The sequence below is a fragment of the Lepisosteus oculatus genome, unplaced genomic scaffold (assembly GCF_040954835.1).
Source record: "Lepisosteus oculatus isolate fLepOcu1 unplaced genomic scaffold, fLepOcu1.hap2 HAP2_SCAFFOLD_103, whole genome shotgun sequence".
Classification (NCBI taxonomy): Eukaryota; Metazoa; Chordata; class Actinopteri; order Semionotiformes; family Lepisosteidae; genus Lepisosteus; species Lepisosteus oculatus.
The window spans coordinates 356,250-368,489 of record NW_027167655.1 but is presented as its reverse complement, the minus strand read 5'-3'; the positions used below and the strand labels follow the sequence as shown (position 1 = coordinate 368,489).

General features: G+C 39.3%; 1 non-coding gene across 1 annotated transcript; it reads left to right on the top strand.

Annotated features, from left to right (window-relative positions):
• Positions 1 to 5,269: 5,269 nt before the first annotated feature.
• trnaq-uug (transfer RNA glutamine (anticodon UUG)) lies at positions 5,270 to 5,342 on the top strand. Its single transcript has one exon. It is a non-coding gene; the product is annotated as a tRNA-Gln (tRNA).
• The last annotated feature ends 6,898 nt before the right edge of the window (positions 5,343 to 12,240 follow it).

Genomic DNA, 12,240 nt, shown 5'->3' with positions numbered 1-12,240 from the left:
CCTAACTTTCCTAATTTTGGGGATCCCTTTGAAAAAGCAAAGGAAAAAAAAACTGGCTCTTCATCAGCATGATCGACCCAACCCAGTGTGGCGCAGTGGCCTAATGGATAAGGCACTGGCCTCCTAAGCCAGGGATTGTGGGTTTGAGTCCCATCTGGGGTGCTCCTGTCCCATTTTGAGCGTACAAATGTCCTTTTGATTTGCAAAGCTGCAACCCCACCTTACTCAGTGAGCGTCTCTGCTTTTCTCTCACATACAGTTGGGAGAAAAACTTTTGTAAACAGCCCTTCGGAATGATGTGGATTTCTGCATGAATGGCTCCTAACATGTGATCTTATCTTTATCTAAGTCATAATAATTAATAAAGAGAGTCTGATTTAACAAACAACACACGCCCAACATTTGACATTGCTGTTTCTTTATTGACCAAATGGTTTAAACAATCAAGGTCATTGATGGAAAAAGTACGTGAACCCTTATATTAAGGAGCTAGTGGAACCTCCTTTATGACAAAAACCTCAACCCCCACTTTCTGTAGCGGCTGGTCAGACCTGAGCAGCGGTTAGGAGGTATTTTGGCCTATTCCTCTATGAAAAACTGTTTCAGTTCATGTATATTTTTGGGATGTCTTGCACTGAACGGCCTGCTTCAGATCACGCCACAGCACTTCAATGGGATTGGGGTCAGGACTCTTACTTGGCCATCCCAAAATACGGAATTTCTTTTGTTTCAGCCACTCTGTTGTTGATGTACTCCTTTGTTTTTGTCATGCTGCATGACCCAGCGTCTTTCGAGTTTTAGATCACAGGCAGACACCCTGACATTCTGCTGTAGATTTTCCTGATACATCTTGGAATTCATCGGTCCCTCGATGATTGCAAGCAGTACAGCCTCCGCCATGCTTCCCAGGTGGGATGAGGTTTTGGAGTTGGTATGCAGTGTTTTGTTATCTCCAAACATAACGCTGTGCACATTTACCAACAAGTTCAACTTTTGTCACGTCTGTCCACAGAACATTGTTCCAGGAGTTGTGGAACATCCATGTGGTCTTTAGCAAACTTGAGAGGGGCAGTGGTGGTTTTTTTTGGGGGGAGAGCAGTGGTTTCCTCCATGGTGACCTCACATGATCACCACTCCTGTTCAGATTTTTTCTTATGGTGGACTCATGAACACAGACGTAACACAAAGTCAACCACCTGTTCGCTAGATCCCATCCCCACTCAGCTAGTCAAAGATTCCCTCGAAGGACTGGCAGGACCTATAATTAGTATGATGAATGCATCGCTTGCGTCAGGCGTTGTACCTGATCAATTTAAGGTAGCGGTTGTTAGACCGCTCCTTAAGAAGTCAAATTTGGATCCACAAGTTCTTAACAACTACAGGCCTGTCTCAAAGGTCCCATTTCAATCTAAAAGTCTTGGGAGAATAGTTGTTGCCCAACGTCAATCGTATCTGGATTCAAATAATATACTTGAGAAATTTCAGTCTGGTTTCTGAAACTGCATTAACAAGAGTCGTAAATGATATTCTCTTAGCTACTGATGCGGGGAATGCAACAGTGCTTGTGCTTCTAGATCTTAGAGCTGCCTTTGACACGGTTGACCTCTCTGTTTTGTTACACAGGCTTGAGTTTGAGGTTGGCTTATCTGGAACCGTCCTTCAGTGGTTTACTTCACATTTTACTCATCGTTTTCATTATGTTCAAATATCTAATAATTGTACTGCTTCATCAATGTCACCAGTTCAATTTGGGGTACCAGAAGATCAGTGCTGGGACCAATATTGCTCTCTCTCTCTACATGCTGCTGCTAGGTAGGATAATATGAAAAAATAATATGAACTTTCATTCATATGCTGATGACACTCAAATAAACATTTTGTTTACACCAAACGACAACTCTTCTATTATCAGTTTAGTTAAATGCATTAAGGAAGGAAATACTTGGATGTGTGAAAACTTTTTGTTACTCAACTCTGAGAAAAATGAGGATCTGTTGATCGGAGGCAACAATACTGATAGGACTACTATAACTTCAGCACTTAACTCAGAGGATTTAAACATTTGCCTCAAAGAGACAGCACGTTACCTAGGCGGCATATTAGACACAAGGCTCTTAACAACTTGCATTGTTAAGTGCCTTGGGACAACCTTGTTGTGAAAGGCGCTATATAGAAATACATTGATTTGAATTGAATTGACAATGTAAAATGTTGTGTGTGTTGTTTGTTAAACAAGACTGTCTTTATTTATCAAAAAATAAAAGGAATTTGCTAGGAATGCAAACGTTAGGTTGCGCTTCTTCATGCTGCATCGTCGGCATGAGTGGAGCTTTTTAAACGTCTGTACTTACTGTGCCCCATAAGAAATCGTTTGTCCCCGTTCAAAAGAGATTGTGCGATGTCCTGCAGTGTTCGCAAAGCAAACCTTTGACAGTTTGAAAAGAGGAATTTATTCTGCTTCCTGTGCGTGCAGTAGTTACAAAGTTGAACGTCTTTACACGATTTGCTGCAGTTTTCAGTGGGCGGGCTTTGTCAGATGGCTTGGAAAAACGCACTGTGTTTCGGCTCGGGAAACATCATGAGAAGTGTCCTGCATGTTTTCTGTGTATAGCTGTCTTTTAACGCATACAGAATTCATTCGAAATCATTGATTTCTCCAATTAACAAGGGTCCCTTAGAAGATGAGTCAAAGTAACGTCTAATCAGATTAGTTTCCTTAGAGCTGGTTCAGAGTTTGCTCAAGAGTTTACCTTTCACAGATGCGCAAAGAAGAATGTTGGGGGTGCATGCTTCAAGGTGCCTTACAGCTGTAGGGAGTGATTCGAGATGATTCGTGGCGTGTGCTCGTTCCCATATACCGTACGCCCCGGGGTGCAGTGCTAGGATGACGTAAAATACCGCTTGGGCACGTAACGGCGTTATATGCAAGTGCGGGACGTGAGGGTTTTCGTTTGTTCATTTTGTTTTGCTCTGCTTTGCTTTGTTTCGTGGTCAAGAGGCGTAAGGTAAGTCGTAATCCAGGGAGAACACTGGTGGCAAACAGTCCGAGGTGAGAGGCGAGGTCCAAAGTCGAAAAGGCAGAAGGGGAGTCCAATATCCAGAATAAACGAGGTAATGGAAAAAACGCCAGGTAGAGCTCTCAAGGAGTAGACTCAATACCAGCGGGAAGCAGGTAAAGATGGTAAAAATAGCACTGCGTACCGCACGGTGGAGTGTGTGCAGGTGGGTTAACTCGTGCGGCGGCGTTTGTTAATAATCACCCGCTGCTGGTGCTGTTTAGATTGCTTAAGAGTTGGTCTTAACTGCCTGGCGGTCATGACAAGCTCCTCTTTAAGCTGTGGTTTAGTTTTGCATTCATGTGTTTCTAGAGCAGTTATTTATGGGGGTGGGTGGGTCTTTCACAGAGGCTCAGGACAAATCCCCTGCATGAAAGTCTACTGTGTGCGTTCAAACAGTCACAGGTCAAGAGCCAGGCAGGAGGACAATGGACAGAAGAAGCAACGAACTAAAAATAAAAGAACGAATATGAAAAAGCCACCATCTTTTTCTTTTTGACATTTTCCGACTTTCATGCAAGCCAGGACAAAGTTGCTCGTAGCTACTTGTGGATTCAAATACTCTATCGAGTGCTTTGATGAGTTTTTGCAATTTGATTGTCGTCCTGTCAGCCTGTTTCTGTTTTTTTTTTTCAATCTAGTGATGGAAAGTAAGAGGGAAATGATGGAGCAATCAATAACCGCTCCGGAAAAATGGCAGAAAGAAATGGCCCGTCACTAAGGACATTTGTGAAGCAGAGGAGTGACATCACCACAAAGGCGACTTATTCTGCTGATCGTTTTGGTGAATAATGATTGAGGCGTGTTAAGAGAAAGGTAGCTGCGTCAGCATGCGTAGGCTGCAAAGGATAAAGCAAAGGTTTACTCCATGCTGAAAAGAGAAGAAAAGAAGCACAACGTTTCGGCTGTGGAGCCTTCTGCGCCATCTTCTTTAGCAATGGTGATGATGTTTACATTGGAAAAACTGAGACACGCATACTGGAGGGGCTTGAACCACCAACTTTTCAGCACCACAGAGTCTGACAGTCTTTTGTGCGCCCTACATTTGCAGGTTTATGGTCAAAGAAAACAATCACTTGCGCTTCTTGCAGCCGGCAATCTTTTTCCACTGACAACCAAGAAATGGATTTCATCTTTCACAAGCTGTATGGATTTCTTCAAAAACAAGTTATTCCAGAAAGGAAATGAATTCTTGCATTAAACTGAACCAAGCTGTACATGTTTGTCTGAAATGAGACATGCGGCACAACAAGACACGGAGAGAGGCACCGCTGGTATTCAGACCCAGGATCGCCTGCTTACTAGGCAGGCACTTTAAGCCACTAGGGAACAGCGCCAGCAGAGCACCGTGCTTTTACAGACACTTGGACACATCTGCGTTCGGTGTGCACTTAACCTGCTCTCTGAGCCCGTTGCCTCCGTCCCATTTAATAGCAGAACTGACGCCAAGAGAAATGATGAGAAATGGCATTTATCTGGCACTTCTCATGTCCAAGGAGCTCAATGCCCTTGACACCTCCCCAAGGCGACAGGACTGTGCATTCTTTGGCGACAACATTTTTTCTTTTGTTTTATTTCTATACTTATTGATAGAATAAAAACGATATGTCATGTACTGTAAGGGAAATGTCTGTTTTCATGGGGAAAGCTAGCACCAGCAAATGTTGTGTTTAGAAGAAGTGATTTAACATGACACGTGACCTAATTTACCGGAGCAAAAGCTCACCCAGCAAGCCCTGCTTTACTTCTACAGGAGAGAAGTACTGTAGAGTCTGCAAGATGTTCAGCTGGGTAGCTACGTCAGCATGCCTCGGCTGCAAAGGAACAAGTAATAGGTTTATTGCATGCTGAAAAGAGAAGAACGGAAACACAGCGTTTCGGCCGTGAGGTCTTCTCACACCTGAAGAAGCCTCACACCTGTAAAAGGCTCCATGGTTTTCTTTCTTCTCTTTTCAACATGGAATACACCTATTGTCTGCAAGATGTGACAATTTCACGGTGTTTTGGAAGAAAACCTTTTTTCTTTGAATTCAAAATCAATCAGAATTTCAGCACGACACACCAACACTTTTTCTGTTTTAAGGAGATGATATTTTAAACCTGATAAAAATAGTAGGAAACACAAGTTTCTTGCTGTGAAAATTTAGATGGGGAAGTGTACTACTGGTAGCAGTGTAGAGCTCTCTGTGGTGGAATGCAAACACATGTTCTATGGGCCAGTGGCGTAATGGATTACGCGTCTGACTTTGGATCAGAAGATTGTAGGTTCGAGTCCTGCCTGGTTTGTGAGGCTTTTAAACCTCTCAGGTTCCTCGGTAACAGGTTGCCGTCATGTATATGAACTATAGAAAAGCATCTGCCACAACCCGTAAATTAGCACGCAAGTGCGGGCTAGTTAACACAGAACTGTATGGAGATCATCTCCAGCTCCGAGCTCAATTGCAATGAAAAAACATGCAGAACAGAACTGGAGAGCAGCTGAATTTGTGCTCAGTAGGGTGGGGAGGACTCAGCATTGCTATTGTTCTAATTGGCATGAACTGCAGGGGATCTGAATCAGAACACGTCACTTAGTTCGATCATTGCGTCAATATGTAGGCCACGTTAATATAGAATTATTACTTTGTCTGTCTCGTCTTTGTATATAGGTGAATGTCCCTGACAATTTCATGTTAGTTTTTAAGAACGACATTGGTGCTAATATATACATATATAGCATATAAGGAACACGTAAAAGTTTAGTCCATGCTGAAAAGATAAGAAAACCGCCACAACGTTTCATCTCGGAATAAATCTTTACTTGTTGTTTTGCAGCCTACCCATTCTGACCTAACTCCTCCCTTGAAATTCCCTAACAGATAAGGGTACGTAACGGCTCATGCGATGCTCAGTTGCAATTTGTCCCAAAACAAACAAGAACAGCAGCTGAGGGTTTGAGTTTGAACATGCACTGTATTAAAGCAGCTTTTATTTCCATTGATAAATGCTAGATATTCCTACAGAGATTCTCCAGGTAGTAAGCGATTCCTGTTTCTGTTTCTATTTCTGTTTCATATATATATATACAGTATATATACAGTATTGTACTATTATTATATAATTCGTTACACTGTGGCTGTGTTGTGTGTGTTAAGCTGCTGTTGCACTGCAATTTCCCTCACGGGATCAATAAAGTATCTATCTATAAGAAGACATTACCAACAACGACCACAAGATGGAGATATTGTCTAGACATTACCAACAACGACCACAAGATGGAGATATTGTCCAAAGAGGCAAGAAGGGCAAAGCCGCGATAAGGTAAAATCATTTTTTGTAAGAGATTGCTGTCAGAATGCACATCCGTATCCCAAACAGAATCTCTAGTAAAATATGATCATTTGTGAAACAGGCAATTGAGTGTCTGCTACAATATGATTGCTACAGATGCAGCCATTCAAAATGCGCGGGCGTACGCTGTACGCAGTCTACCACAAGTTACCGGTAAATACCGCGAGTTACCGGTAAATACCGCTAGCAAAATAATAGTATCCGGAATTTCCGCAAGGTGGCGCTAATAAAGCTCAACTTCTCATGTTTGAGCTGTAGCCATCAAAGTCTTTAATGAAGATATTACTAATAGTATTAATAATAAATGAACTTGGACAAGCTGTAAACTCAAAGTATTGCCCTGGTCCACATTATTTTTTTCATTGACCGTCTTTGTAAAAGTAACACCACAGCATTTCGCAATCACGCATTTTTTTCCAATCATGCAAAGTACAGTAATTTTTGAGAATCGATTCACCATGCCTTTCACATGCTCATAAAAGAGGTTGATTTAGGAACATAAACATATTACCGTATGCAAACTGTACTGTATACAGTTTGTATATGTATATGTATATGTATATGTAATGTCTTAACTGTGCCCGTTTAAGTATTGAATATTTATTTGGAATTTTACCACTGAAGGGAAATCTTAGTGCCTGAGCATAAAAAGAATAGGAGCATACTGCAACACGTGTGAAGGCCATAAACGATATTAATTTTGGAACATAAACATACAGTATATGGCTGGTCTCGGTACTTTAAAGAAAACATACACGAAACATGGTTTCATTATGACCAGAATCGGTCTTGAGATATTTTTAACTTGATTTACAGTATTTGAGAGGTATGTCTTGACACCGATACTACGTAAATACTCCTCACGTATATGTTTCTAGGTTTATATTATGCATTTCATACGGTCAAATTGCTTTTGAGCAACTGATAAGAAGCGCGAAACGGTATGCCCAGGGCGTTTTAGTTTTCGTTTTGTTTTAATGCAGTGCAGTGGATTGATTAGAGATATCAAGTACATACAAGTCATTTTTTAAATGTTGTAGTTCGTCTTGTAAAAATGTTACGAGTACATCATCTGTCAACAATTACACAGGTTCTGTTTCCATATTGCGGTTTTTGGTTACGTAATATTATTTTCTAATTTCACGTTGTGAATATATGATTTGGGCAAACAGAGCCGCAAAGAAGTACATTATGGGTTGTTGTTGTTTTTTTGCAGTTTTATCTAAAATAAGCGATGCTTAAACCTTTGTCTGATTCTTGTGAAACTATCCACACGACAGTTACCTAGGAGTTGACTTCAGTGATGTCACTGATGGGATGTTTCTAAAAATCCATCCTCTGTAAAACATCTTCTCTAGTTGTTCTGCATATGTATTCGCTAATGAAGCTGTGTGTTCTGAGCCTGGTTCTCTACATTTCTGTATGAACCAGCTTAGAGGGCTAAAGACAGCTTGTGTTTAAATTGAGTGTAAGGTAATTTATGCTTCTAAAGTCATGGTCAGCATTTATTATTGTACTGTGCTGTAAACTTCTTCTGTGCCTAATTACATTATTTTATAGTCGATAATGTTTCTGTAGTGCTTTTTCAGCCCTCAGCATGTGTCTGCGCTGGTGGTGCTGTGGGTTAGGTTCCTGACTCCTATGTCACATGGTCTGTGGTTGAATCTCATGGAACTATGACTTTAATTTTTAACAAACATTTCTTTGAAAAAATGAAACATTTCCCTTGGTCAGAGATTAAATAAAACCTCACTCGCATCAAAACAAATTTATATTTCTAAATATCACAACATGATCGAATTTACGTCTTTTTAATAACAATGAATAGTCACCTATGCGTTACAAAATAAACATTTATATTGATTTGAATCGCGTTTTGATTTAAATCGTAAACGCGTGTTTAAATATATGTGTTTAAAGGCGATATACTGTATAAAAGTGCTGATTCTAATGGAATGTGTTCGGCCGGGGATTCAAAAAAATTATTTTTTTTAATTGCGAATCTAAGGAAAATTGCAGTATAACTTTGTTCATGCACAAACAGTGGCATGTTACATTATAATTTGGGTGTCTCCTCTTGCCAGAAAGCTCTAAATTGCATTTTGAGTGCGGTTTTTGACTTTTTCTAAATTGCAACCCATAAATAAAGCTGATACAGTTTAGACTTACTGTATTCTAAACTGTATTACAACATCACATTGGACAATGCAACGTAAATTGCAAAAATGCACTTGGAATCTGTCCAAGCCCTACTACGAAAATTATTTAAACTGCGACACTTATCATTCATCTTTAAATAAACTTTATTTTATATAGCGTTTTAAGCGAATAGATAATTAGATTGCTCATAAACCTAATCGCTTTTTCTACATAAACACAGCGTGATTGCTCTCTGAAAATGCTTTTTTCTTTATATTTAGGCTCAGATTTCAACTATAGATCGTATTATTATGAACTTTCTTGGAAAAATGTCTTTTATGTAAACCATGTTTGCTATTAATTCATTTAGGGCTAAAATACGTTCATTGTCTTCCAATCGAGTCGAGTTGACATTGGAAGCTTGCCACGCCCGGACTGTTACACCAACGCATTAGCATGTTGAAGCGATTTCATTGAGGAGGCCATCTACTAGTTAACACTGTACTTCCTACTTTGAAAATACCTGTGAAATTGGTTTAATTCGTCACAGCCAGCACTCCGGCAGAGAGGGGGGTTGTACTCGTTAATGTCTGATGACATACAAGTGGAAAGATTACAGATTTTAATCGTTTTTTTTTCTGAACCAGGGAAAATCTGATCATGTTTCTCTATAACAATAATAAAAAACTTTATTTTCAATTATTTTACATATCCCGCTTGCACATCGCATGACTTTAATAAATCTATTCTTTATTAATACTAAATAAATAATACTAAAAATACTTCAGCAAAGAGGTCACTTGATTTTTGGAATAATTCCAAATAGCACAATGATCCACTGGCATTCCTGAAGTCTGTTTAGTGCATAATCTTCCAAATACAATCACTAAGCAATTATAAGAATTATACCATCCTATTTCTTTGTGATGTCCTGTAAAAACTAAACCTATTTTTATAAGGCTTTTACTCAAAAGATTTCCAAACACACAAAGCATTTGTGAAGTACTATAGTATTTCTAAAGGTTACTGGTACAACATCAATCATTAAAGCTTAACAATAAAGTTTAGATTGCTGACTATGGACTAACTACATTAACTAACTGCAATGCAACAGTATACATTTTACAAGAATATCTGGTTGAATTCTTGCATTTGTAGCCAATTTAATGCGAGAGAAATAAGCCAATTTAATTATTTCACAAAAAATAATGTGATATAAAATGGATGTTTTTAACTTTATTGTAGTGTTTTAGAAACTAATATGTCTTCAAAAATGGTTGTTTTTCACTCCTAGGAATGAAAGCTGTTGTTATATAATGTTTATTTTCAAATTTTGAAAAATCAAAGGATTCTAGCTTTCTCCCCTTGCAGGCATCGGACACAGAGAACCTCATGGTTTTCCTAAAAATCATTTTTTATGTTCCCTGGTGTTCCAAACTTAGTTTTAATCAATTTTAATTTGTTATTATGTTAAAAACAGGGTAATAAATTTCTAATTGGACTATAAATAATGTCATATTGTCTGCTATAAAACTGATGTTTTCAACTCTATTGTAGAGATTCTAGAATCAACTAATAGAGAATTGAAATAAAAAAGGGCATAAGAAAACATTGCCAACAACGACCACAAGATGGAGATATTGTCTAGACATTACCAACAACGACCACAAGATGGAGATATTGTCCAAAGAGGCAAGAAGGGCAAAGCTGCGATAAGGTAAAATCATTTTTTGAAAGAGATTGCTGTCAGAATGCACAACTGAATCCCAAACAGAATCTCTAGTCAAATATGATCATTTGTGAAACAGGCAAATGAGTCTCTCAGGTGCCCATTGCTCATTTTCAGACACATTTATGCAATACTTTCACCATGCGTTGAGCAATAGGGATTAAAGATACCAGAGGTAAGGTTTAAAAGTGATTCTGAGGTGCAACACATCAGCGATACAGCTAGGCATCTGAAATGCGGGGTTTGAGAGCCCTTCAGGGAACACCGTACCCTAAAGGTACCAGAAGTCCACTAGTATAAGCATTAAGTCACTGTCACCCCTGTTACAATGTGATTGCTACATATCTTCATTTCTTTGGTTTTTAAGGAGTAAGAGTGCAGGGGGTCTAAATCTGCGATCCAGTGTGTTGAAGTATTTCACAACACTACCTGTAGCCCGTATGGAAATAAATACTAATTCTGATTATTGCCCTGGGCATGTACCAATAAATCACTGAGCATATATCACTGTGTTGAAGCTAGAGACCTGTATGTAATATTATGGTGCTAAAATGTCATTTTCACATATATTAATGTAATAAATGATTGCTTATGCTTAATAAACAAATCTAATTAAAATAAAAACTTAAGTTTTGTATTTGTTTTGTACCATAGAACATGATTTTCTTTGTATTTCAAGCCCACAAAGTGTCCAAATGATGCACGACATGATATAAGGAAGATTATCACATGAAAAATCGGTATTATCTTTCTCATGAAAATGCATTCCTTTCATTACCTTTTAATTTTTAAAATGAACTCAAGTTGTGTATAATGTAATAATTTAAGTAGAATAGATTCTAATAATATAATGATCCAGTGTGTTGCACTACTTCACTGCTTCACTGTTCTATGCCGTATGGAAATAAATCCTCAGACTGCTTACTGCCCTGGGCTTGTACCAATAAATTACAGGAGCACATCTATATATCACTGCGTTGAAGCAGGAGACAGACAATCACTGCAAACACATCCTAAATACAGTGTTCCAGCACCTTTGACCTCATCCAGAACGTATCATTTCTTGAAAGGGATTGCTGTCTGAATGCACATCTGAATCCCAAACAGAATCTCTAGTAAAATACGATCATTTGTGAAACAGGCAAATGACTGTCTCAGGGGCCCATTACTCATTCTCAAGACACATGTATGCAGTACGTACACCATGCATTGAGCAAAAGGGATCAAAGACACCACAGGTAAGGTTAGAAGTCATTCTGACTATATTCTAAAATATTGGACTCATATTCTTATGATGGCAGACATGATGCTGCGTTTAAAACCGGGGTTAATGGACATTATATGACTGTCAATTCTGTTTTGTTTTGGAGACACTTGGCTGCCTATATGGTACAGTGCAGCGTGAAGGAAACATTTTCCAAAACTGTGTCAGCTCAAAAGTTGTAAGAGAACCTCTCCAGCTGCTTTAACTCTCTTCATTTTTGTCATTTAATTGTCTGTCGGCACGATGTGGCAGCGTTGCATGACAACCCATCTCACCACGGAAAGGAACCTAACAGCTTTGGTAAGAGAGGAGAAAAGGACCTGGCCAGTAAGGGGCTCGAACCCACGACTTTGGCGTTATTAGCACCATGCTCTAACCAACTGAGCTAACCGGCCTCACGACAGTGATCCTCTCTGTGCAGCGCCTTTTACTTCTATTGACAAATGATAGCGATTCGAAGAGAGATCCTTCAGACCAGCAAGCAAACCCACGGCTATTTCGGTTTTCTATCTAGGCAACGTTGGTGTCTGCAATAGCATACATGAAAGCGTGATGCAATTTCTGTGGGTACATTTGTTGCACGTCATGCACAGTAAGAGTGTTTCTAACACCAAATAAAAAGTCAACGATTAACGATCACGCCTTCTCCTCAGTTAACCCACTGAAACCCTTGCTGTTAACAGTTCTTTACTGCGTGCTTTACGAGCACCTACATATCGTGT